Here is a 26,382-nt window from a genome sequence, read left to right as displayed (position 1 = left end):
GCGTCCCAAGTCCCTTCTTTTCTCAATGTTTATTTAAACAAGTGGGCCCCAAATCACCATGGTCTTTGGTGAGAATATTAATAATACATTTGATTATGTGCCCTTTCCTCAACTCCTTGAATGATCCCTTAAAAACTGTTTTTTTGGGGGCAGCTCTGGTGGCTCAGTGGTTTAGCACCGCCTTCAGCCCAGGGCATGATCCTGGAGACCTGGGATCAAGTCCCACATCAGGCTCCCTGCATGGAGGCTGCTTCTTCCTCTGCCTGTGTCTCTGTCTCTCTCTCTGTGTCTCTCATGAATAAATAAATAAAGTCTTAAAAAAAAAAAAACTTTTTTCAAGGCACATTAATAATACATTTGATTATGTGCCCTCTCCTCAACTCCTTGAAGGATCCCTTTTACATAAAACTTTTTTCAAGGCACATCTTCTCTGGCCTATATCTCTGTTCCCTTTAATTTCAGAATGTCTGATGACAGTTGCTCCCTACACTGCTGCCTCCATATCCTGCATCACTTCAGTCTGAAACCTAGTTTTCATCTGGGCCTAATGACTCCGGTAAAACAGGACAAATCCATTTTAGCCAGTGGTTTTATGCCCTTCCTCAACCCCCTCCCCCCCCCAACCTTCAAAAAAGCCTTGGCTAAATATAGGTGGCCCTTGGTCTGTTTGTGGCAGTCACTCACTGACAAACACCCATGTGATCTTGGGCACTAACCCAAAAAACTTCTCACTGGATGTTTCCTTCTGTGTAAAATGAGGACATGAGATGAAAGGAGTGATGATGCTAATTCCATAAAATGCAGTAAACAAAGATGGGAAAGGAGAATGAAAGATTTGAGGCCTCCTGGCTGTGGTTTCAAGGAAGTGGGACAAAGAAAGGACTAAAGAAACAAAAATTTAAGGTCAGGTCTCCAGGCCTTTTGTCGGCAAGGCCCGACCTATTACTCCAGACTTACGTCAGGGCAGAAACCTCCAGAGAATGCCAGAATCCACTCCACCTCCTCCCCTTTTAAACAAGGCCAGTCAGGCTTCCTCAAGAAAGAAGCTATTGATGGCCTTCATTTCTGGGTCTGGGGTCCAGAGTTCAATCTGGGTAAGACTCCAGCTACACTTTGTTTGATGTTTATCTAATCCTATGATTATTATCTAATACAGCATTATTACCAAAGATTGTTCTGGAAATGCAGATCAAGAAGAAAAGGCAAGGGGAGGGACACTTGGGTGGGCTCAGAGGTTGGGCGTCTGCCTTCGGCTCAGGTCGTGATCCTGGAGACCTGAGATCAAGTCCACATCTGGCTCCTTGTGTGGAGCCTGCTTCTCCCTCTGCCTCTTTCTCTCTCTGTCTCTCATGAATAAATAAAATCTTAAAAAAAGAAAAGAAAAGGGGGATCCCTGGGTGGCGCAGCGGTTTAGCGCCTGCCTTTGGCCCAGGGCGCGATCCTGGAGACCTGGGATCAAGTCCCATGTCGGGCTCCCTGTGTGGAGCCTGCTTCTCCCTCTGCCTGTGTCTCTGCCTCTCTCTCTCTCTCTCTCTCTGTGACTATCATAAATAAATAAAAATTAAAAAAAAAAGAAAAGAAAGAAAAGGAGAGCCCTGATAAATCAACTTTTTTGTTTTTTAAAGACTCTAGGAACTTGTAGTTCCCAGCCCCCTACTGCTACCCACCTACCCAGAACTCATCTCCGGAACAAAAATGGTGCAAACATTTGGCTCCCTGTCTTTGCACAGCAGCCAGCTCTGGCAGCAGGAAAATGCCACTGAAGTGTCTTTCTGCGAGAAGCATCCATCTTCTCACTACCCTCCTCTGAAACACAGAGGATTCGGTTTGAAGGGGGAATGAAGGAGAAGGCATCTTAGAACAGTCCCCCACCCCCAGCCCATGAGCTCCCTGCTGCTAGTTCCTTTTTTAGTTTATTCACCACATAATGTCCTTGGTGCTAGGCCTTGCAGCCTGTTTGTGGATCTTTCTGGAGGGCCACGGGCTGTTAGAGGACAGACTGACAACAAAGGGCTGGACATGCCTTGGGGGGAGCTGTTTTAGCTTCATCTTTGCAATTTAAGAGCTCTGCAAGAGGATCCCTGGGTGGCGCAGCGGTTTGGCACCTGCCTTTGGTCCAGGGCGTGATCCTGGAGACCAGGGATTGAATCCCACGTTGGGCTCCTGGTGCATGGAGCCTGCTTCTCCCTCTGCCTGTGTCTCTGCCCCTCTCTCTGTGACTATCATAAATAAATAAAAATAAATAAAAGTTAAAAAGATTAAAAAAAAAAAAAAAGAGCTTTGCAAGAGGCCTCTCACAGGCTTCCCCCCAGCATTTTCTAGACCTTTCCACCTGCTCTGCTGTCCTCTTCCCTCTGGCCACAGCCAGTCCTCAGTGGAGACTGTCTACGCACCTCCTCTCCCAGGCTGAGAACAGTCTGCTGTGCTTTCCTTGGCCCCTCCATGGTCTCTGATGTGTCTGCAAGACAGGAAATACAGCATGCAGCTTTATTTTCTATGACTTTTTTAAAGATTTTATTTATTTAGTCATGAGAGACACAGAGAGGTAGAGACATAGGCAGAGGGAGAAGCAGGCTCCCTGCAGGGCCCCCGATGCGGAACTCCATCCCAGGACCCCAAGATCACGACCTGAGCCGAAGGCAAATGCTCAACCAGTTAGCCCCCCAAGTGCCCCTATTTTCTGTGACTTTTTTTTTTTTTTAAGATTTTATTTATTTACTCATGGGAATACACAGAGAGGAGAGAGAGAGGCAGAGACATAGGCAGAGGGAGAAGCAGGCTCCATGCAGGGACCCCAGGATCACTCCCTGGACTGAAGGTAGCGCTAAACCGCTGAACCACCCAGCCTGCCCTATTTTCTGTGACTTCTATTGAGCTCTGAGCTGCACACCTTCCAGGCACTTCTCTCCCTGGTTCCTTATAAGGGAGATGATGCTGCTGCTGTCCCCAAGACTAATGAGCAAATTAAGGCCTAAGAGGTCTCAGCACCATTAGTGCCTGGCACACAATAGAAGCTCCGTATGTGTCTATTGAATAATGACTAAATAAATACGTTGGAAAAGCATCTCTTTTGGAGTCAAAACCCCAAGCAGAATAGAGAAGGGGCATATGCGGTTCATGCTCAGCCTGCAGTGGAGATCAACTGCTAGCAGAGCGTGGCGGGGGCCATGAAGGACAAAGGGGTCCCTGACCTGGAATGTCCCAGCCAGAGTCACCTGGGGAAAATAAGCTCAGTCACCATGGAGGTTTTCAGTAGTTTGCTTCGCTGCTTGTGTATTAATATTGTGTACTGGGGATCCCTGAGTGGCTCAGCGGTTTAGCGCCTGCCTTCGGCCCAGGGTGTGATGTCCCGGGATCGAGTCCCACATCGGGCTCCCTGCTTGGAGCCTGCTTCTCCCTCTGCCTGTGTCTATGCTTCTCTCTCTCTCTCTCTCTTTCTGTATCTCTCACGAATAAATAAAATCTTTAAAAAAAATTGTGTATTGAAGGGTGTTAGAAAGAAGGAAGTGATTAGACACAACCTGACACACCTGGATTTGGCAGAGATGAGCCTGCCCAGCTGGGGGCAGAGCTATGGCAGGGAGCTGTACTCTGACAGACTGACAGACCGGGAACCACTTCCCTCTCCTGACATGTTCTGGACACACTGATCCATGGGGAAGAAACCCGAAGACCACCTTGGGTCTCTCTCCAGGGAGCTCCCATTAAACACTCAGCCTCCAGAGGGAGGGGAGGGCTGAAGACTCAGGCCTTGCAGTCATTGCCCTGTGTGATCCACTGCGGGAGGCTGAAGGCAAGCCTCACCCGTGCTGGGGCCTGGCCTCTGCTTACTTAGCATCTGGGGACTGTCCAGTGGACCTTCAGAAACAGCCTGAAGGAACGATGAGTCTATCCACATTCTTGTATCCTTGATCTATTCGGTCACCCACTGACCCTGGCAGATGTTTGTGTTAGCACCACATACCCAGCATGATGCTTATTAAACATATCACGCCCTCTGCACATGCTCATGCACACGTGCACTGGGTGTGCCCATTCAGCCTCCACAGAGCTGTGGCCCACATTTAACACAGACAAGTCTTGTGGAAAAAGGGGGCAGAGGTCATCTGGTTCTAGGAACTTTTCCAAGGTATATTTTTCAACACAGGCCAGGTATAAACAGAAGCCCGTGGCATTACAGGTCCTTCTCCAGAGCTAATAAACGGAGAGCCATACAGTGATTGTGGTGGAATAGACCTTAAAGCTCCTGAGATGATGGGAACTCACTAGAAAGGAGGGGAGGCACGAAGGGAGGACTGGGGTCAGAGCTGGCAGGCCTTCGGTTATCTGGAGAAGTTTGGACTCTGGGCCTCTCTGAACTGAAAAGTGTTGTGTGGCTGCTCTTCACAAGGTAGCTGAGCTGGGAGAGATGGCAGATGTGAAGACACTGGAGTCCATTGTCACAGCCCAAGTCAGAGGTCATGGAGGCCTGGACTGGGGTGGGTGGTGGCCACAGGACAAAAGAAAGAAGACAGGGCAGCCCTGGTGGCGCAGCGGTTTGGCACCCCCTGCAGCCTGGGGTGTGATACTGGAGACCCCGGATCGAGTCCCACGTCAGGCTCCCTGCATGGAGCCTGCTTCTTCCTCTGCCTGTGTCTCTGCCTCTCTCTGTGTGTCTATGAATAAATAAATAAAATCTTAGAAAGAAAGAAAGAAAGAAAGAAAGAAAGAAAGAAAGAAAGAAAGAAAGAAAGAAAGAAGACAGAGCAGTCTACCTGAGGCTCTCTGGGCTCCCCACACTGGTTTCCTCCTCTCTGGGTCTTCAGTACCCGTGGCCCTTTCCCAACTCATGCTCTTTTTTTTCTTTTTTTTTAAGATTTTATTTATTCATGAGAGACAGAGAGAGAGGCAGAGACACAGGCAGAGGGAGAAGCAGGCTCCCACCAGGTTGCCAGATGTGGGACTCGATCCCGGGACTCCTGGATTATGCCCTGGGCCGAAGGCAGGTGCTAAACAGCTGAGCCACCCAGGGATCCCTCCGATTCATGTTCTTTACTCTCCATGACACATCTGTTTGTAAGGTACCTTCCCGCCTCTTCACATGACACTCATTACCCTGTCTAGAGGTCACTCCCCGAGAAAGGCCTCTCTGACCAGCATATCCAAATTGTCTCATATCACCAGCCCATAGTTAGTCTCTATCACAGCACAGCCTATATTTTCCTGGATACCAATGGGTGTTGACATGTTACCCTTGCTCCTCTGAAGGTCGGGGTACTCCAGGGTTTACAGCAGGTTGGCAGGGAGGATAAGGTACCCCTTCTGGAGCCTGAAAGTGGGGCCAGAGGAGCCTCAGGCTCACTCACATACAGACATGGGAGAGATGCATCTGTCTCAACCTCTTTGATGGAGAGGCCCTCCCCGGGTGTGGGCAAAGGGTGCAGACACCCCAGATCCAGCACCCGGCTCCGTTCTGTCTGGCCTCTGCATTCCCAGCTGTTGCTATTTGGGAAGAGCCCAACCCCCTAACTGAAGCTGGGGCGGAGCTGGGAGCCACTTGTGCAGAAAGTGGGGGCAGGAGGGAGGGAAGAGAGGACTTCAGTGTCTTCCCAGCCCCACTCTCTCCACAGAAGTCAGTCTTCCACTTAGGAACTTCTAGAAATAAATGTACAAAATACTACCCCCTCCAAGAAAATAGAGCACCTGCATAACTTCTTGGGAGCAGAAATGGTGTACCGTGAACACTCAGGTGCCCCGGGGCCTATTCCAGCCCTGCTACCCTGTACTCTGGTGAAGAGACACCCATGTGGAGCTGACTTGGCTAAAAAATACTGCAGTGATGGTGGAAGCTGCCAGTCCTCCCCTATGCCTTCCCAGGAACAGGAACTCTGGGGCCTCTGAGACTAGCAGTGAAGGGACAGCCTGGTGTTCCCATGTTCCATAGCAGCACCATGCCAGGTGCCTGAAGTTCTGACAGTTTTGAGCCAGACAGGTTTTCTTCGGCTGTCACCAAGTCTCCAGGGCTGCCCCAGGCCTCCACCACAGCCTGCATAAGCAAAAGAACTGTGGACACAGAAAGGCCTGGGAAGAAGGTGGGGCTGAGAACAGCTTAGGGAAAATGACCTAGGTGGAAATTTCCATGACTGTTCTGCTTGGGCGAAGACCAGCTGAGGCCCAAGGTGTAGACAGAGGCTGTGGAAAGGTTACAAAGGGTCACCCTTCCTCATTCTCCCAGATCTTAATCACCTACTGCCCCACCCTGAATCTGGGTCATAGAGCTCAATCAGTTGTGTCCCCTCTGTGTCCCCACATCCAGCCCTTTTTACTGTCAGCTCCCTGGTTCATGGACATCTGCCACCTCTCCCCCCATTCACCCTGCCAGTCAGACCCCCCCACCCCACCCGCTTTAGAGCCCAGGTGGGGTCCTTTTCCTGCTACAGGAGGCCTTCATACCTGAATGGTCAGTCTGTCCTGCAGACATAATGGTCCAGTGACCTCAGCAGCACTCCTGTGACCACACCCTTTTCCCAGGGACTCATCTGTTGTTATCTTAAACTATGGCATATTTGTTTATCCTTTTTACTTTATATCCTTGAAAACAGAGTCCCAGTCTTCCTGTAGCCCTGCCCCAGCTGAGAGCAGCTCTACATGTGGGTTCTGCAGCATCCACACAGTTGATCCTGTGTGGCCTCTGGCTTGGGCTGGCATAGGGGGGCCTCTACTTTCCAGCTGCTGGTTCCCCAGATCCACCCCCAGCCCAAACCAGCACGACCCCAGTAGAATTCGGGCAGGAAATGTGTATAGGCTCGACTCCCTCCTTGCTCCCAGCCAGAATGCCAGGCATAGCCAGTTCTAGAGGCTGAGAGTCTTGGGCCCTGGCCAAATCCTTCCCTCTGGGGTCTGTCTGGTCTCACTCACCGACCCTCAGCTCCAGCCTGGCACCTGGAGTGTCCTGAACCTGCTTTTTTTTCCCCCCGTTCTTCCACACAGCCTAAATGTCACCCTCCTCGCTGAAGCTCCCCTGAAGTCCCTTGAAGACCATGGATGTCTCCCTCCCATCCTCTACCCCATCGGGTCCTTCAACACTGAAAGCATTACACAGAGGAGTCACGAAGAGAGTGCCCCAAGAGTCCCACACACTTGGTCCGAGCCTTGTTCTTCCACTTGCTGTCGTGACATTGGGAAGTTACTTAACCTCTCTGGATCAAGTTTTTTCCTCAGTGAAATGGGAATGATCTGTATGGTACCCGTTGTCATGGTTGTGAGGTTGTCAGCAGCTTACTACAGTGCCCGGCTCAAACGTTGTGCCCTATAAAGGGTGGCTGTCACTACCAGACAGCACCTTCCCTCCCCTGCAGCACTAAGCCCAGAGCAGGGCACACAGCCCACCTGCCAGGCCCTCAGATCTGACAGGACCCAGGCACATCTAGGGAAAGGGTTAAATATCCGCAGTGACTTCATTCGGGCTTTGGAACAGGAAGGAGGCAGAGAAGGTAACAAAATCAGGTCTTAGCCAAATGGAATTTTCCAGTGCTCATAAATAGGACCAGTCAGGTTGCTAAGGGAGGTCACCATGGAAACAGTCATGTGCTCCACCTTCTGGTTATTCCAACCTGGTTCCGGGAGGATGACACAAGCTCCAAGCCTCTTCATTGGCTGACACCTTCCTCTTGCCACTTAATCTGGCTGGAGATTGGCTAAGTGCAGTTGCTGGGTTGGAGTTAGACATTCCTCCCTCTCCGCTGTTCCCCGAACCTGCTGGAAGCTGTTATTTTGAACTAGAGGGAGAAGAAAATAGGCCGGCAGAGATGTTGCCACAGCAACCGGTTTCCTTTCTGCCCTCCTTGGAGTTAGTAGTTGACTTGTCTGCAGCTCAAGAACTTTTCCAAAGGCAGCCATTTTACACTGTCTTAATCTTTTTTTTTTTTTTAATTTTTTAGATTATTTTTTTTAATTTTTATTTATTTATGATAGTCACACACACAGAGAGAGAGAGAGAGGCAGAGACATAGGCAGAGGGAGAGGGAGAAGCAGGCTCCATGCACCGGGAGCCCGATGTGGGATTCGATCCTGGGTCTCCAGGATCGCGCCCTGGGCCAAAGGCAGGTGCTAAACTGCTGAGCCACCCAGGGATCCCTTAATCTTATTTTGAACAGGAACTCCCTCATCTTCCAGAGTAGTCAAGGAACTTCTGAACCCCTACTTAGGGCCTTGGTACCAATCCACCCTTGGGGGCCTTTGTTTCTCTTCATGAAATGGGATTTCATTCCAGGACTCACTAGTTCCAGGCCTGGAGTAAGGCTCCCACTGGACCAAGTTTGCAAATGCTCATTATAAACTGTAAACCTCAGTACAGTCACCTTGTGTCTGTAATTGACAGTTATTGACATCAGGTTAGTGTGGAATGACCCAATGAGGGTTGGCAGCCCCACAGACTTGTTTAGCAAAGCTTAGAGTCCTGAGACCCAGGGACCCCTCAGGATTCTATTTCTTCTGTCACTGATTGCCTTCTGGAACCATCAGCAGTTCACCTAGTCCCCCAGGGACTAATTTTCTCTTTCTCTAAAAGGATTCTTCTGTAGAAGATCTCCAGAGGTCCTTTCTAGCTCTGACATTCCACAATCCTGTTAAAGGCCTGCCTGCTTTCCATAACTAAGCTGTGGAACTCATCATCTTGTAGGAGGCAAAAATACAGGCAACTGCCCCACACCGAGCACTTTCTATGTGGTAGATGCTGCACATGCATTATTAGCTCAATCTTCACAACAACCTTATAAGATTAATATCATTATTATAGCACCTACTCATTTTACAGATAAGGAAAATGAGGCCCCAAAAAATTCGAATAATTTGCCCAAGGTCAGATAGCCAGCAAGTGGTGAGGTCAGGATTTAAAGTCTGGTGTCTGGCAGCAAGTCCGGGAAGCTCTCTTTCCAGGTACCAACTGAAATGAAGATAAAACAACATGGGCCAATTCAAAGTAGACAGAACATTGGGTGGAGCAAACCCTGGACTAGGATTTACAAGCCTGGGTTCTTTTTTTTTTTTAATTTTTTAAATTTATTTATGATAGTCACACAGAGAGAGAGGCAGAGGGAGAAGCAGGCTCCATGCAGGGAGCCCGACGTGGGATTCGATCCCGTGTCTCCAGGATCGCGCCCTGGGCCAAAGGCAGGCGCCAAACCGCTGCGCCACCCAGGGATCCCCAACAAGCCTGGGTTCTACTCTAGGTCCTGCCATTGAGTACCACAATGTTATTTCCAGAAAGTCATTTTTCCTGTCTTGGCCTTAGTTTTCCCATCTATAAAAATAAGAGTTTAGGAGTGCCTGGGTGGCTCAGTTGGTCAAACATCTGCCTTTGGCTCAGATCATGATTTCAGGGGCCTAGGATGGAGCCCCACATGGGCTCTCTGCTCACTGGGGAGCCTGCTTCTCTCTCCCTCTTGCTCTGTGCTCTCCCCTGCCCTCAAATAAATAAACAAAATCTTAATTTTTCTTTTCTTTTTAAATGTTTATTTATTTATGATAGTCACAGAGAGAGAGAGAGAGAGAGAGAGAGAGAGAGGCAGAGACATAGGCAGAGGGAGAAGCAGGCTCCATGCACGGGGAGCCTGATGTGGGATTCGATCCCGGGTCTCCAGGATCGTGCCCTGGGCCAAAGGCAGGCGCCAAACTGCTGCGCCACCCAGGGATCCCCTTAATTTTTCTTTTAAAGATTTTTATTTATTCATGAGAGAGAGAGAGAGAGAGAGGCAGAGACACAAGCAGAGGGAGAAGCAGGCTTCCTGCTTCCTGCGAGGAGCCCGATGTGGGACTCAATTCCAGGACTCTGGGATCACGCCCTGAGCCAAAGGCAGACATTTAACCACTGAGCCACCCAAGCGTCACAAGACTGGCCTTTTTTTCAGAGATTAAGCCCTTCCTGTATCTTTTTTTTTTTTTTTTTTTTTTTTTTAAGATTCCCCTTATTTAATCATGAGAGACAGAGAGAGAGAGAGAGAGAGGCAGAGGCACATGCAGGGAGCCCGACGCGGGACTCGATCCCCGGTCTCCAGGATCACGCCCTGGGCCTAAGGCAGCGCCAAACCGCTGAGCCACTTGGGCTGCCCCTTTCCTGTATTTTTCATGTTATAAAATCCTTTTTCTTGTGAAATGATGGTGATACTGGTTGGTAGCTATTTTGTTGCAATGTTCTGACCTGGGAAATGTTGGCTAATTGGAGAAAGATGACTAACCTTATGTCAATATATTATGGAAAATTTCAAGATTTATTTTATTTTTTTAATTTTTAAGTAAACTCTATGCCCAACATGGGACTTGAATTTATGACCCCGAGATTGTTTAAGTCACTGTTCTACTGACTGAGCTAGCCAGGTGGCCCAATTATGGAAAATTTCAAACATATAAAAAAGTAATGAGAATAGTTTAATGAATCCCCATGTTACCCTTGTTACCCTTCACCAATTACTAATCCTGGCCACTGTTTTTTCCCAATGGTCCAATATCTCCATGCCCTGAATTATTTTTTTTTAAGATTTTATTTATTTATTTATTCATGAGAGACACAGAGAGAGAGAGAGAGAGACAGAGGCAGAGATACAGGCAAAGGGACAGAAGGCTCCATGCAGGGAGCCCAATGTAGAACTTGATCCCGGGACTCCAGGATCATGCCCTGGGCTGAAGGCTGACGCTCAACCACTGAGCCACCCAGGTGTCCCCCCCTGAATTATTCTAAAGCAAATCATATGGCAGCCTGGGTGGCTCAGCAGTTTAGCGCCGCTTTTGGCTCAGGGCGTGATCCTGGAGACCTGGGATCGAGTCCCCCATAGGGCTCCCTGTGTGGAACCTGCTTCTTCCTCTGCCCGTGTCTCTGTCTCTCTCTGTGTGTGTCTCTCATGAATAAATGAATAAAATCTTTTTAAAAAAGTAAATCACAGACATCATATAAATCCATCTGTAAAAAGTTTTTTTAACATAACCACATTAGCATTTTCACACTAAAAAAGTTAACAATACTTCTTTCAGACTAATCTTCAAATATACAGTTTGTCTCAAACTGTCTCAAATATACAGTTTTTCGCAGTTGGATTGCTTAGTCAAGATGTATACAGAGTCCACACATTTGCTTTGATTATATGTCTCTTAAAACTCTCTTGACCTCAGAAGTTTTGGCTCCCCACTATTTCTTCCCTGTAAGTTATTTGCTGAAGAATCTAGGTTTGCCCTTGAAATTTTCCACACTGTGGATTTTGCTGATCACATCCCTGTGGTATAATTTCTTCTTTTTTTTTTTTTTTTTTTATAATTTCTTCTTCTTCTTCTTTCTTCTTCTTCTATTTTTTTATTTTTATTTTTTTAAAGATTTTGTTTATTTATTCAGGAGAGACACACAGAGAGAAGCAAGAGACACAGGCAGAGGGAGAAGCAGGCTCCACGCAGGGAAGCCAGACGTGGGACTCAATCCCCGGTCTCCAGGATCAGGCCCTGGCCGAAGGTGGGGCTGCCCTCTTCTTCTTCTTTTAATAAACTGAGATTTTTTTAAAGATTGATTGATTGATTGATTATTTATTTATTTATTTATTTATAGAGACACACAGAGAGTGGCAGAGACACAGGCAGATGGAGAAGCAGGCTCCATGCAGGGAACCCGACGTAGGACTCGATCCCTGGTCTCCCGGATCACGCCCTGGGCTGCAGGAGGCACTAAACTGCTACGCCACAGGGGCTGCTCTCCTTCTCCTTCTTTCTCCTTCTCCTTCTCCTTCTCCTTCTCCTCCTTCCTTCTCCTCCTTCTTTCTCCTTCTTTCTCCTTCTCCTCCTTCTCTCCTCCCCTCCCCCTCCTTCTCCTTTCTTCTTCATATATATATATTTGTATATATTTTTTATTTTTATTTTATATTATTTTATTTTTATTTATTTATTCATGATAGAAACAGAGAGAGAGAGAGGCAGAGACACAGGCAGAGGGAGAAGCAAGCATCATACAAAGGGCCTGACGTGGGACTCAATCCAGGGTCTCCAGGATCACGCCCTGGGCTGCAGGTGGCGCTAAACTGCGGTGCTAAACCGCTGCGCCACCGGGGCTGCCCCGTATATCTTTTTTTTTTAAAGATTTATTTATTTATGATAGACACAGATAGAGAGAGAGAGGCAGAGACACAGGCAGAGGGAGAAGCAGGCTCCACGCCGGGAGTCCGATGCGGGACTCCATCCCGGGACTCCAGGATCGCGCCCTGGGCCAAAGGCAGGCGCCAAACCGCTGAGCCACCCAGGGATCCCCAATATTTGTATATCTTTTTTTTTTTTAATTTTTATTTATTTATGATAGTCACAGAGAGAGAGAGAGGCAGAGACATAGGCAGAGGGAGAAGCAGGCTCCATGCACCGGGAGCCCGATGTGGGATTCGATCCCGGGTCTCCAGGATCGCGCCCTGGGCCAAAGGCAGGCGCCAAACCGCTGCACCACCCAGGGATCCCTGTATATCTTTTTTATTGGAGTTTGATTTGCCAACATATAACACCCACTGCTCATCCCGTCAAGTGCCCCCCTCAGTAGCCATCACCCAGTCACCCCATCCCCCTGCCCACCTCCCCTTGCACTACCCCTTGTCCGTTTCCCAGAGTTAGGTGTCTCTCATGTCACCCTCTCTGATATTTCCCACTCATTTTCTCTCCTTTCCCCTATAATCCCTTTCATATTTTTTATATTTCCCGAAACCATATAATGTTTGTCCTTCTCCCATTGACTTACTTCATTCGGCATAATACCCTCCAGTTCTATCCATGTTGAAGCAAATGGTGGGTATTCGTTGTTTCTAATGGCTAATATTCCATTGTATATATAGACCACATTTTTATCCATTCATCTTTCAATGGACACCGAGGCTCCTTCCACAGTTTGGCAATTGTGGACATTGCTGCTATAAATATTGGGGTGCAGGTGTCTTGGTCTTCCACTGCATCTGTATCTTTGGGGTAAGTACCCAGTAGTGCAATTGCTGGGTTGTAGGGAAGGTCTATTTTTAACTCTTTGAGGAACCTCCACACAATTTTCCAGAGTGGCTGTACCAGTTCACATGCCCACCAACAGTGCAAGAGGGTTCCCCTTTCTCCATATCCTCTCCAACATTTATTGTTTCCTGTCTTGTTAATTTTCACCATTCTCACTGGTGTGAGGTGGTATCTCATTATGGTTTTGATCTGTATTTCCCTGATGGCAAGGGATGCGGAACATTTTCTCATGTGCTTCTTGGCCACATCTATGTCTTCTTTGGTGAAATTTCTGTTCATGTCTTTTGCCCATTTCATAATTGGATTGTTTGTTTCTTTGCTGTTAAGTTTAATAAGTTCTTTATAGATCTTGGATACTTTATCTGATATGTTATTTGCAAATATCTTCTCCCATTCTGTAGGTTGTCTTTTAGTTTTGTTGACTGTTTCTTTTGCTGTGCAGAAGCTTCTTATCTTTTTTTTTTTTTTTTTTTTTATGATAGTCACACAGAGAGAGAGAAAGAGAGAGAGGCAGAGACACAGGCAGAGGGAGAAGCAGGCTCCATGCACCGGGAGCCCGATGTGGGATTCGATCCCGGGTCTCCAGGATCGCGCTCTGGGCCAAAGGCAGGCGCCAAACCGCTGCGCCACCCAGGGATCCCAGAAGCTTCTTATCTTGATGAAGTCCCAATAGTTCATTTTTGCTTTTGTTTCCCTTGCCTTCATAGAGGTATCTTGCAAGAAGTTGCTGTGGCCAAGTTCAAAAAGGGTGTTGGGTGTGTTCTCCTCTAGGATTTTGATGGATTCTTGTCTCACGTTTAGATCTTTCATCCATTTTGAGTTTATCTTTGTGTGTGGTATAAGAGAATGGTCTAGTTTCATTCTTCTGCACATGGCTGTCCAATTTTCCCAGCACCATTTATTGAAGAGACTGTCCTTTTTCCAGTGATTAGTCTTTCCTGCTTTGTTGAATATTAGTTGATCATAGAGTTGTGGGCCCATTTCTGATAACATATTCTTCCATCCCCTCTGCATTTCTTGTAAACAGGTGGTTAGATCTAAAGGCTGGAATGCAATTTGGGTTCTTTCTTTCTTTCTTTCTTTCTTTCTTTCTTTCTTTCTTTCTTTCTTTCAAGACATTTTACAGATGATATTGAAAATACCCAATTTAAAATAAATTTAAGGGGATCCCTGGGTGGCTCAGTGGTTTGGCACCTGCCTTAGGCCCAGGGCATGATCCTGGAGTCTGGGATCAAGTCCCACATTGGGCTCCCTGCATGGGGACTGCTTCTTCCTCTGCCTGTGTCTCTGCCTCTCTCTCTCTCTCTGTCTCTCATGAATAAATAAATAAAATATTTTAAAAAATAAAATAAAATAAATAAATTTAAATAATAAAATATAATTGTTAGTCATGTAAACCTAAAAGCTGGAAGCCACGCTGCTCAGAAGAGAAATCTTTATTTTCAGGCCACACTCTGGGTCTAGCCAGAGCCCCAAACTCCTGAACTCCTTCCTGGGCCTGCAGAGCAGCACATGCTGAGCTCCCGGAGCCCTGCTCCCTATGGATGCTGCAAGGCTCTGGGAACAACACCTCAGCTGAAAAAGCTACCGCATCCCCATAGGAAGGCCTGTGTGAGAAAGTTCTTCTGTTTAAAGTACCAGCAAAAAATTGACCTACCCTGAGGAATTGGAAAATTTCTTTTTCCTTATGGATATGACAAATCATATAACAGATTTTGTTCCTGTTTTTGTAAGGCTCCCGGGAGCTCAAAGCCACAACTGAAGCACAACTTTGGTGGTGATCCAGAACTCCATGCCTTTTCCCCAAGCTTATAAGCCTGTTTGAGCTTTGAAATATCTAGCAAGCTAGTTCACTCTCACTGTATGTTTAGATTTTTTTAAATGTTATTTTAAAGACTATTTATTTGACATAGAGGGGGAGAGCACAAGCAGGGGAGCTGCAGGCAGAGGGAGAGGCAGGCCCCCTGCTGAGCAAGGAGCCCAATGTGGCTCAATCCCAGGAGCCTGGGATCATGACCTTAGCCACAGGCAGATGCTTAACTCATTGAGACTCTCAGGCGCCCCTTACTGTATGTTTAAAAAGCTGACTCCAACCCCCCCCCCAAAAGCTGATGGCAGTCCTTTGTGTAAAAGGATATAAAAAGATAAATTTTTTAAAAAATTAGTAGCAGAACAGGACCTAGTTATATTGACTTCTAGCTTTCAATTCTTTATTTCTTACTTTTTTCTTTTTTAAGATTTTATTTCTTTATTCATGAGAGAGACACAGAGAGAGAGAGAGAGAGGCAGAGACACAGGCAGAGGGGGAAGCAGGCTCCATGCAGGGAGCCCGATGCAGGACCAATTCCGGGACTCCAGGATCACACCCTGGGCCAAAGGCAGGCGCTAAACCACTGAGCCACCCAGGGATCCCAGCTTTCAACTCTTTAATCTTGGGAGAGAACCTTAATTATTCAGCAAAGGCCCTCCACACAAGTCACAGCTAGTGAAAAGACAAGAGAAAGGCAAGGCCAGGCTTTCCTGGAGTTAATGTTCCTTCTAGCTGGGGAGTGTTAAGTGTTCTGAAGCGAGTATGGCCACGGGATGCAGGGAAACAGAGGAGGGAACCCATTTTAGATAGGGTCGACAAGGAGGGTGACATTTGAACAAAGGTTTGGAGGATGAGAAAGAACCAACTCTGAGAAGAGAGGGGGAATTCTAGACGGAAGGAAGAAAAGGAAGAACAAAGGTGGACAGATGAGGTCAGGGCTGTAGATACTTCCCTCTGGAGGTGGGCTGCGCCTAGGCAAGAAGGGGGAGTTTCCTCTCCCCAAGCCCTGCAGGAAGTCTCCCAGTACCAGGCCATCTGCCCTTGGCTGGAGACTGAACTATGCAGCTGTTCCTCCCCCACAGATTCTGGGCACCACCTGCGCTGAACCATGCCCACGGCAGTCTGAGGGTGAAGACCCCAGGCCTTCTGACCCTTGGACTTAACCTTAACAGGCAGCTCCTGAAGCCCTGCCTTCTTATACCACACGTGTTCTGTCCTTGATGTCTGTTCTAGGGGCTGTGCTGCGGGGCAGGAGCCAGATTTCCCCTGCACCAGACCAGCTCCAGGGGAGCCATCCCCCCGGCCCCCAGGGAACAGAGCTGGTAGCTGGAGAGGTTTTCAAAGCCCGGATGTCAGCTTTCACTAGGCGTTGGTGCATTAGCCACCAACAAATACTTGGGTCAAGTTCAAACCAGAAGAGGCTCCACCCTCCGATTTTGGGCTTACCTCAGCAGGCAGAGGTAGGAAGGCTCCCAGAGAAAGAATCCTAGAACATCAAGCCTTGGGGCTTGGTTTCGTCATGGCAAAACCAGTCTTTAGCTAAACCAGTGCGTTGGCCCTGCTTCCTCTCCGGCCCAGGGTGTGCCCAGTCTTTGCCATAGAGTAGGTGCTGGGTAAACGAACATTTGTTTAGTGAATGAATAAGGGGCATTAAGAACTTTCAAAGCGGCGATAGTGAGCTGCTATTAGTGGGAGGAACCAAGGAGCTGCTGGACGGCCGTTCGCGTGGGGTCTCCTCTCAGGGAGGGCCGGGGCCTAGGAGAACCTTGCGCGGCCGGGCCAGGGCGTGTGAGGCCAACTCGGAACGGTCCCCGAGGGCGGGGGCGATAGGCCGCGGGCTTAGTTCACGCCCCCGCGCCGCCGCACTCCCCGCACCCGCAAGGCCGGGCCCGCGCCTCCCCGTCGCGCTGCTCTGGCCGGGGGCGCAGCCGGAGGCTCGCGGGAGCTGACGCGGCTGCCGGCGTCCCAGGCAGGCTCCGCTCTCAGGAGCGACGCGCCGCCGCCGTAATTGGAGCCCGCGCCGCACCGCCAGGTGAGCTCAGCCCGCGCGGCCGCGCTCCCGCGACTGGAGGGGGAGGCGGAGGGGGAGGCCGAGAGCGGACCCCACCCCAGCCCCCGCGCGGGGCGGGCCGGAGCCCGCAGGCACCGCGCCCCTCCTTCCTTGCGAGCGTTCCCTACCCCGCCGCCCCGCCCTCCGCACACGCCCTCCGAGCGTCCCCTGCCGCCCGAGCCCCACAGTGGCCGAGTGACCCGCCCCCCTCAGCTCCCATCCCTTTGCGGTCCCAGCCCCGGGCCAGGCCCTGTGCCAGCGGCGTTCGCACACGCCTTGGTTCCGGGTCTGGGGAGCGTGGCTGGCAGACGCCCCAGAGAAGGCTTCCCGAAAGGGGCTGCTCCGGGGCAGGGTAGGGGGCTCGGGAAGTCGGGGTCCGGGTGCAGGGAGCAGAGCGAGCAAGCGGGGCGGACGGCGGGGCTGTGTGCGGAGCAGGAACGAGGAGAGGGCCCGGAGGAAGGGCTGGGGCGAGGCGGTGTGGACTTGGGCGCAGGGAAGGCCGCTGGCCCGGTGTGAGCGTGAGAACCGGGCAGAGGGCCGCGGGAGCACGCGGGAGGCACCGGGAGCCAGGGCTCGGAAGCTGTTGGGAGGGGCTGGGAGGACAAAGTACAGACGTTTCCGAAGACCCACTTTCCCCCATCTCTGCCCCCATCCTCTGGCCAAACCCTGGGACACTCTTCTCCCGCAGTCACTCCTGACAACCCAGCCCCCATCCGTCCAGAAGCCCAGCCGTGACCCCAGGTTGCTCCTTCCAGGGCAGAAAGCCCTGGACTCCCCTCCCCCGCCTGGAACTCCCCATATGTCCCCGTGTGTAAGGCCAGGGCAGAGACCCTGGGAAAGGGAGAAGCAAGGCCCGGGAGTCCTAATCCCTCCGCCCCCGCGGGACCCTGAGCTGGGAGAGACCTTCCGCGGGTTAACCCTGCTCCGACCTGGGCGCCCCACCAATTCTTCCGGCCTGACTCAGTCAGCGGCGCCTCATGTGACTGTTCTAGTAAACAAACACTTTCAGAGTCACTGAACTGATCCCCGCACCCCAACAGGCTGCAGGCTGGCGGCCGCCTCTCCTCAGTGAGATTCCCTCCTCCTCCCCAACGAGTGATACTTGGGATGGGTGGCCTGCAGGCCCAGGTGGCATCTGCAGGGCTGGGAGACAAGGAACCCTGCGGGAGGGTATCTGGGGTCTGTGTGGGCCTCAGCCTTTGCTCCTGGCTCACTTCAGTCCTCCCCTCCCCCTATCATGGTGAATTACTTTGTCCTTATTTTTTTTTTTTTATTTCTTTATTTATAATAGTCACACAGAGAGAGAAAGAGGCAGAGACATAGGCAGAGGGAGAAGCAGGCTCCGTGCACCGGGAACCCGACGTGGGATTCGATCCCGGGTCTCCAGGATCACGCCCTGGGCCAAAGGCAGGCACCAAACCGCTGCGCCACCCAGGGATCCCTGTCCTTATTATTTTTTTTAATTTATTCAGAAGCAGAGAGAGAGAGAGGGGCAGAGGGAGAAGCAGGCTCCATGCAGGGAGCCAGATGTGGGACTCGATCCCAGGTCTCCAGGATCACAGCCCAGGCGGCAGGCGGCGCTAAACCGCTGCGCTGCGCCACCGGGGCCGCCCTTCCTTTGTCCTTAGATCTCAGCACAGCCCTGCAGTCTTCTGGAAGACAGGGGTGTAAGGGTCCTGCCCCAGGGCTCCCTGACCTGAGGAAGAGGGCTGATTCATTCCTGCTTCCTGGAGTCCAGCTCCGGACTCAAGACAAGGACGCTGATGGTACCAGGCCCCAGGATTGTGTCCTCAGAGCTCAGAGTGCTGCCACTAAGTATGGTCAGTCCACTTTCCAATCAGTTGACACTCCTAATTTGGGAAAGGTCAGGATCAAGGAGAAAATCTAGAGAAGGGGTTAAGTAACATGCTCCTCTATTAAATAATTATTTAAAATTTGGAAATAAGGCAAAATGATGACTGCCAGCCCCAATTTGATGACAAGCAGATTGATAAGATGTAAATAATTTCTATCAGGTAGAAAAGCTGGCTCAGAACATAGTGGTTTTATTTCCCTATAGGCATTAGCCAGTTGAGTATGTAGCTCAGCAGTCTCACTGCAACACGTTTTTAATGCCTCTAAATACTTCTGTCGCTCTGGCTCTCTCTTTTTTCTTTTTCTTTTTTTGTTTCCTTTGGCTCTCTTTGAACTTGTACTTCCACCTTACTGCTACCCTCCTTAAGGCATTAAGTAGTCTCTCACACATAGTCTATATTAACAAGGGTTATGGTTTTAGCTTTGGAAATTGTGCACTGTGACACTTTTGGAAACTGTTCTATCAAGATGTCCAATTGGATTCAGCAGCCAGAGCCAATTAAAAGCTTTGTTGCAGGAAAAATGTGTCTCATAGGTTCAGCTAAAACTGCCTTTCCTACCTCAGGCTTCCTGGCTCCAATCTATGATTTATTATTGTTTTATCTATTTAGAAATGTTAAGTACACAGGGGCGCTTGGGTGGCTCAGTGGTTAAGTGGCTGCCTTTGGCTCAGGTCATGGTTCTGGGGTCCTGGGATGGAGTTCCGCATGGGGGGGTGGGTGGGTGGGGGTCCCTGCTCAGCAGGGAGTCTGCTGCTCCCTCTGCCTCTGCTCCTCCTCCCTGCTCATGCCCTTGCTCTCTATCTCTCTCAAATAAATAATCTTAAAAAAATATTAAGTAGGGACACCTAGGTGGCTCAGCAGTTGAGTATCTGCCTTTGGCTCAGGGCGTGATCCCGGATTCCAGGGATTGAGTCCCACATTGGGCTCCTTGCATGGAGCCTGCTTCTCCTTCTGCCTAGGTCTCTGCCTCTCTCTCTCTGTATGTCTCTCATGAATAAATAAATAAAATCTTTTTAAAAAATTAAGTACACAGATACTGTCTTGTAAAATTAAACAGTACTGTTAAAGTCCTGTGGACCATCACTTCCCATCCTAGGTCTGCCCCCAAGCTGACTACTGGTTTTCTGTCTTATATATATCCATGTGCAAAATACAAAGACTCTAGTTTATACGTCTGTATACATACATAGATATGTTAATGCGCATTTATGTATACATACCACACATATAGACTTAATATGTCTCTATATACATACTCTATTTAATATATGTGTATATATAGTATATACATATATAGAAATGTATTATTTTATTTTTTTTAAGATTTTATTTTATTTACTCATGAGAGATACAGAGCGCGAGAGAGAGGCAGAGACACAGGCAGAGGAAGAAGCAGGCTCCATACAGAGAGCCCGATGCGGGACTCGATCCCAGGTCTCCAGGATCATGCCCTGGGCTGCAGGCAACGCTAAACCGCTGCGCCACCGGGGCTGCCCCGAAATGTATTATTTTAGTAGTTATGGGATTTTTTTTCCATAAAACATATTATACTAGATATATTGTTTTGCTTGCTATTTCTCATTCAGAAATAGGATTGGAGATCTATTTTGGTGGGTTTTTTTTTGTTTTTGTTTTAGATTTTATTTATTTATTCATGATAAACATAGAGAGAGAGGAGAGGCAGAGGGAGAAGCAGGCTCCATGCTGGGAGCCCAACGTGGGACTCGATCCCGGGACTCCAGGATCACGCCCTGGGCCAAAGACAGGCACTGAACCACCCAGGGATCCCGGAGATCTATTTTGGTACATGAGACCTACCTTACTCTAATTGCTCACATGACAACACAAACTATAAAATACCTAGGAATAAAATTAAGAAATATGTGAGACTTTACACAGAAAGTTATTAAAGATTTTGTTATAGGGACACCTGGGTGGCTCAGCAATTAAGCATCTGCCTTCAGCTCAGGGGGTGATCCTGGAGACCTGGGATCGAATCCCACATTGGGCTCCCTGCATGGAGCCTGCTTCTCCCTCCGCCTATGTCTCTGCCTCTCTCTGTGTGTGTCTCTCATGAATAAATAAATAAAATCTATTTACAAAAATATTTTGTTATAAAAAATTAAAAGGTTGTAATATTTACAGCCCTGTAATATGTATACATTCTATAAGCAATGAAATGCATAAAGGAAAAAGTAGAAATACACACGCGTGCTTCCAAGGCAGCAGCATTGTGTTTTTCCAGGTGGCTTCTCTACCTTTCTTTTTTTTTTTTTTTTCTTCTCTACCTTTCTAAACATATTTCTGCAATTTGCGCTTGGGGCTTGAGTTATGATGCCTCCTTCCGAAGAATCAAACACATCCATAAATATCCCTGACGCAGCGTGGGCTGCGCCAAGTGCTACAGCTGAGCCAGCCGGTGCTCTGGAAACTTGCGTCAGGGAGACAGTCATGAGCACAGGGGTGGGGCTTTAATTAGGCCTGGAAGGATGAGGAGGCTGATAAATTGGACAGGGCATTGCAGGCAGAAGACTTAGTCTGGAGGTGGGATGATGTTTCTGCATGTAGAACCCTGACTAGGGTGAGACTGAAGGCCCAGGGAGAAGAATGTGTGGTTGAGCCAGGCAAGGGCAGGCATGGCTGGTGTCTTGGCTCCAGCCTTGTGGAGAGCCAAGGTGAGGGGGTCGGGGGACACACCCAGACCTGTGGCTCAAGTTCCAGTTCCATCAAACAGGAAGGGTACAGGCGGTGAACTTCCTGTGCCCCCACAGAATCGGGGCCATGGAGGAGCATCTCTTTGCTGCAGAGAGGAGTTCTGTACCCAGAAAGGGTCTTTCCAGAATGCTGGAGCTGGGAACATGCTTGGTGCAGGAATGGGAAGTACTCATGCTACAAACCCCGACCACACCAGGGTACCCTGCAGGCAGCCACCAGAACACAGTGGAAGCTGGGGAGGTAGATCTGCCTCCTTGGTCTATTTCTCTTCGCATCAGTTGGCAAGTGGATGTGTTTATCCAGCATCATGAGTTCCAGTTCTGGGACCCCCGGGAATCCCTTTGAGTAGCGCACACTCTCTAAGGATCCAGTGCCTCTGCTGCAGGCACACAGTGTGGGGAGGGTGACACCTGCTACCCAGTGTGAGGCAGGACCTTCATCCCCTCAGCAGAGTGCTTGGCGGGGGAAACCAAGAGAGCAGGGCCTGGCTCCCAAGCCCCTCAAAGGAAATAAAAGCAGCAGGTCTAGAATTCAGATTTCCTACCCCTCAGAGTTAGGTCAGGTCTATAGCTGGTTTTTATTCCCCCTCCAGAATCTCACCCAGATCCCTTTATTACTTGCCCAAAGTCACCCAGCTAAGGCATGTCAGCATTCATGTGCTAGGCCAATGTCTAGGTCTAGCAAATCTTCAGTTTCACCTGAAACTCCTACCCCACCTCAAAAGAACCTAAGTAAAAATAGGTATCCATTGTAACATGTAACTAAAAAACTCAGGCGGTCTCTTCTCTGGCATGGCTGGGCCAGGTGTTCTCCATGGCTCCCTACCTTGAGGCTCTGCTACACTCTGACATGCCTTCCTTCCCAGACAGGCCTTCTCAAAGTGGTTTATATCGTATGTAATAAATAGGAAATACTTGTTAAACTGACTTTAACAAGTATTTAAAAATTGACAGTACAGGGGCACCTGGGTGGCTTAATAGGTTAAGCCTCTGCCTTCTGTTCAGAATCCCATCAGGCTCCCTGCTAAACAGGGAGCCTGCTTCTCCCTCTGCCTGCCTCCTACCTGTGTCTCTCTCTCAAAATTTCAAAAATAAATTAAGTAAATAAAATCTTTTTAAAAAAGATTTTATTTATTTATTCATGAGAGACACACAGAGAGAGGTAGAGAAACAGGCAGAGGGAGAAGCAGACTCCATGCAGGAAGCCTGATGTGGGATCTAATCCCGGGTCTCCAGGATCACGCCCTGGGCTGAAGGTGGCGCTAAACTGCTGAGCCACCCGGGCTGCCCAATAAAATCTTTTTAAAAAAAAATTGACAGTTGACTGTGAGTGTACTCATGCTGTGGAACTCCAGAGCTGGAAGAGGTTCCAGGGAGCTATTTCCAAGTTATCCAAATACTAGATTCATCGGACTACCATGAAACCAGAAGGGTAATGGCAGTGTCAGGGTCAAAGCAAAACAGTCAGACCTGGCCAAAAGAAATTCAGAGGGGGATGTGACAGTCAAGGGATCACAACACAGGGAGAGAAACAGATGCCAGGAAGTCTGGGTCTTGAGGTTCAGTGTGAGTTCAGGAGACGAGATCTGCAGAGGCTGAAGGGCAAAGGAAGGACAAGCAGTTTCTCCGCCCAGCTCAGCACTAACTCAAAGATGAGGACAGTGTGACAGATTCATTTCCCATGCTCTGTAACTGGAGGGCTTGCAGTGCACAGACCCAGTATGTAGCTAACAGGGGCCCTTTCTGCAGCTTGCTCTGTTCTGTGTGCATCATTTTTGCATGATGTCTCTAGGTCTAACACTCTTCCATTTTCCTGCTGAGCCCTGCTGAGTTCTTCCTGTGATCTCAGATTCTTCTGGTACATGTTGTTGGGAGAGAATCACCCGTGGGCAGGAAAGGCCAGGAGTTGGGGCATTTCCAAACAGAGGTTCTCTATGTATTTCATGGCCTCCTGTGAGATCTTGGAACATGCACGCCTCCATTTCTCTGCTAGGCCCGCTTCCTAATCACAGGAACCTCTGCAGCCTGTGAACGTCTCTCTCCTGGCCATTCCTGTACCCCTGTCTCAGGAGGTGTCAAGCAAAACATGAACTCTATAAAAAGGTGGGAAGAAATAAGGCAGCAAGATGAGCCTGTGGAATTGCCAGGCTTCCTCAAGCTTTTATCTATCTATCTATCTATCTATCTATCTATCTATCTATCATCTATCTATCTATCTATCTATTTAGATTTTATTTATTTATTTATTCATGAGAGATACACAGAGAGAGAGAGAGAGAGGCAGAGACACAGGCAGAGGGAGAAGCAGGCTCCATGCAGGGAGCCCCATGTGGGACTTGATTCCAGGTCTCCAGGATCAGGCCCTGGCTAAACCGCTGAGCCACCGGGGCTGCCCATTCCTCAAGCTTTTAATGAAGAGCCCCCAACCTGAAGATATCCATCAAGAGTCACTCTAATAGAACAAAAGCCACTCCTATCACCCAGGGAGTTCCAAGGAATTTCAGAGCTCTGTGTCAGAAACAGGTCCCAGACTAAACATTAGAACAAAGGATGCAGGATCCCTGGGTGGCGCAGCGGTTTGGCGCCTGCCTTTGGCCCAGGGCGCGATCCTGGAGACCCGGGATCGGATCCCACGTCAGGCTCCCGGTGCATGGAGCCTGCTTCTCCCTCTGCCTGTGTCTCTGCCTCTCTCTCCTCTCTCTCTCTCTCTCTCTCTCTGTGACTATCATAAATAAAAAAAAAAAAAAAAAAAGAGAACAAAGGATGCTCCTGATGCTCTTATCACTTGGGAAATTACAAGGGTTTTAGGAGCTCTGTGTGAGGAACTGGGGCAGAGACCAATATATATATTTTCTATCATTTCACAGGCTGCGACAATAGAATCTCATAGACTGCATGGCTCAAACAGCAAAAATTTATTCCCCACAGTTTTGGAGATGAAGCCCAAGCAAGATCTGGGTGCCAGTACGGTGGGATTCTGGTGGGAACCCTTTTCCGGGCTGCAGCCTGCCAGCTTTTCACTGTGTCCTCATGTGGCAGAAAGGGAGCAGGAGAGCTTTTTGCAATCTCTTTATAAGGGCACTAATCCCATTCATGAGGGCTTCACTCTTCTGAGGTAATGATCTCCCAAAGACTCCATTTCCTAGCACCATCACATGGGGTGGGGAGTACGATCTCAAAATATAAATTTGAGAGGAAACAAAAATTCAGTCCATAACAAGTGTATTTTGAAAACTGAGAAATGTGCCATAGTACAATTCAGTGAACTTATTCAGATTTTAATGGTTTTACACACACTCATCTATGTGTGTTGTAGAACACTGTGTAATTCATGTCATATGTAGATTTGTGTAACAACTACACCAATGAAAATACAGAATTATTCCATCACTATAGAGATCCTATCTTATGCACCCTTGTCCTCAACCCCTGGCACTTACTAAATTTGTTCTTCAGCTCTATAATTTTGTTGTCATGAATGATGTACAAATGGAATCATAAAGTATGCAACTTTTTTTAAAGAGGATTTTTTTTTTTTTACAGATTAGGACCCCCATCCTCCTTACAGGTGAGGACCCCGTCCTCCCGGGGTGGCGGCAAGGGACGTCTCCTCAAGACCCCCCGTCGACGGCCCACCAGCGCATCCACTTAAGCCAATGCCGACCTAATACAGATTGGAATTCCTTCAGGTTAGAGCTCTCAGAAATATGCGCGCAAAAGGTGGAAAAAGTTGAGTGCACTCACCATGCGTGAAACCCTCCGGATGGGGTCCTGGAGGTTTCTTGGATCCCGGACGAGCCCCCAAATGTTGTGCCCAAGACTGCGAATCCGAGAAACCACCAAGGAGCCGACACCGATGCAAACACACAAGGGTTTATTTACAAGCTCGAGCTTGGGTCCAAGTATACCTGACACAGTGGAGCAGGGACTTGGACCTAAAGAGGATTTTTTAAAAGATTTTATTTATTTATTCATGAGAGACACACAGAGAGAGGCTGAGACATGGGAAGGGGGAGGAGAAGCAGGCTCCATGCAGAGAGCCTGATGTGGGACTCCATCCTAAGACCCCAGGATCATGCCCTGAGCCAAAGGCAGATGCTCAACCACTGAGCCACCCAGGCATCCCTAGTATGCAACTTAATGAGATTAACTTTTTTTTCATTCAGCATAACTGCCTTTTTTAAAAAAGATTTTATTTATTTATTCATGAGAGAGACACAGAGAGAGAGAGAGAGAGAAAGGCACAGACACAGGCAGAGGGAGAAGCAGGCTCCATGCAGGGAGCCTGACATGGGTTCGATCCCAGGTCTCCAGGACCACACCCTGGGCTGAAGGCAGTGCCAAACTGCTGAGCCACCTGGGAAGAACTGCCCAAGCAGAACTGCCTTGAGATCCATTTAAGATATTTTGTTCCTGGGATCCCTGGGTGGCTCAGCGGTTTAGCGCCTGCCTTTGGCCCAGGATGTGGTCCTGGAGACCCAGGATCGAGTCCCACATCAGGATCCCTGCATGGAGCCTGCTTCTCCCTCTGCCGGTGTCTCTGCCTCTCTTCTCTCTCTGTGTCTCTCATGATAAATAAATAAAATCTTAAAAAAAAAAAAAAAAAGGATGTTTTGTTCCTTTTCATTGCCGAGTAATTGTCCATGGTGTGGACATACTTACCATTCACTCACTGAAAGATATCTGTATTGTTTCCACTTGGCTATTATAAATAAGCTGCTATGAACATTCATGCATATATATATATTAAATATTTTATTAATTTATTCGTGAGAGGCACACAGTGGGGGGGGGGGCAGAGACACAGGAGAGGGAGAAGCAGGCTCCATGCAGGGAGCCTGATGTGGGACTCAATCCCAGGTCTCCAGGATCGGGCCCTGGGCTGAAGGTGGCACCAAATCGCCGAGCCACCCGGGCGGCCCTCATGCACATATATTTTTTTAAGATTTTATTTATTTATTC

At 48.8% G+C, this 26,382-nt stretch overlaps 2 long non-coding RNA genes across 4 annotated transcripts; one reads left to right on the top strand and one right to left on the bottom strand.

The window, feature by feature from the left end:
* Positions 1-640: 640 nt before the first annotated feature.
* Positions 641-7,896, bottom strand: LOC144292299 (uncharacterized). Its single transcript, XR_013359744.1, has 3 exons — positions 6,433-7,896; positions 2,394-2,458; positions 641-2,219 (listed from the first exon to the last, which is right to left on the bottom strand). It is a non-coding gene; the product is annotated as an uncharacterized LOC144292299 (long non-coding RNA).
* A 225-nt stretch (positions 7,897-8,121) lies between these two features.
* LOC144292298 (uncharacterized) lies at positions 8,122-26,038 on the top strand. Of its 3 annotated transcripts, XR_013359743.1 has the most exons (6): positions 8,122-8,372; positions 8,549-8,706; positions 11,360-11,473; positions 11,567-16,260; positions 24,288-24,535; positions 24,964-26,038. It is a non-coding gene; the product is annotated as an uncharacterized LOC144292298 (long non-coding RNA). The 3 variants fall into 3 exon arrangements; XR_013359742.1 differs by having other exon boundaries at positions 8,122-8,706; XR_013359741.1 differs by lacking the exons at positions 8,122-8,372; positions 8,549-8,706; positions 11,360-11,473; positions 11,567-16,260 and adding an exon at positions 16,267-16,832.
* The last annotated feature ends 344 nt before the right edge of the window (positions 26,039-26,382 follow it).

This window comes from Canis aureus, chromosome 21 (assembly GCF_053574225.1).
Source record: "Canis aureus isolate CA01 chromosome 21, VMU_Caureus_v.1.0, whole genome shotgun sequence".
In the NCBI taxonomy this organism is placed as follows: Eukaryota; Metazoa; Chordata; class Mammalia; order Carnivora; family Canidae; genus Canis; species Canis aureus.
The sequence above is the reverse complement of the archived record's forward strand: the minus strand, read 5'-3'. Positions and strand labels throughout refer to the sequence as shown.